Here is a 1,169-nt window from a genome sequence, read left to right on the forward strand (position 1 = left end):
ATGCTGAAAATTTGAGAAAGCATATTAAAAAAGAGTACTGCCCTAACTTATATAAACTTTTCCAAGCAGCAATAGTACTCCCAGTGAGTTGCGCCGGCTGCGAGAGAAGTTTTTCTGCCATGAGGCGAATAAAAACGTGGCTTAGAAGCACAATGCTTCAAGAACGATTCTCTCACATGTCACTACTCAACATAGAGAATGACATTGTTAAAAAAAAATTTCAGCCGAAAAGTGTTGAGCCGATTTGCAAAAAAAAAAATAGAAAACTAACAAGGAAACCCCCCCAACCCGACCCCACCCCAAATATAAAATAAGGGTTGCAATCCCTTGGGTCATAAACACACCTCATATCTTCGACTTCTTATGACAAATATTTTCCACTTGGTTTTATTAAAAAATATCAATTAGAATCTGACATATGATAAAAAACAATTTTCGGGGGTAAAATTTAGGGGTGGTTTTTATCCCTTTGAAAAATCCTGAAACACCCCAACTGAAATATTTGATGGAGTTAACGGAAACGCTTTTCTTTATTTTTTTGAGCCCATACCCCGGTTTTTATGCAGAAAAAAAGCATAAAAAATATAGTTTTTTCAAAATATAAAATAAGGGCTGCAACCCCTTGGGTCATAAACACACCTCATATCTTCGACTTCTTATGACAAATATTTTCCACTTGGTTTTATTAAAAAATATCAATTAGAATCTGACATATGATAAAAAACAATTTTCGGGGGTAAAATTTAGGGGTGGTTTTTATCCCTTTGAAAAATCCTGAAACACCCCAACTGAAATATTTGATGGAGTTAACGGAAACGCTTTTCTTTATTTTTTTGAGCCCATACCCCGGTTTTTATGCAGAAAAAAAGCATAAAAAATATAGTTTTTTCAAAATATAAAATAAGGGCTGCAACCCCTTGGGTCATAAACACACCTCATATCTTCAACTTCTTATGACAAATATTTTCCACTTGGTATTTAATTGAGTACCGTCTAAAAGTAAAGTTCAAAGACTGGTAACTAGATTAAAGGACGGAGAAAAATTAATTGATTATTTTTTAACGTATTACCAAAGTTTGATATTAATGTTAATAAAAACATGATTGTAAACAAAACCAGTTTTTTTTGTCAAATTAGCCCCTCCTAGCCCCCCCCCCCCCCCCAAAAAA

This window comes from Cephus cinctus, unplaced genomic scaffold, assembly GCF_000341935.2.
Source record: "Cephus cinctus unplaced genomic scaffold, Ccin1 Ccin1_scaffold1387, whole genome shotgun sequence".
NCBI classification, from domain to species: Eukaryota; Metazoa; Arthropoda; class Insecta; order Hymenoptera; family Cephidae; genus Cephus; species Cephus cinctus.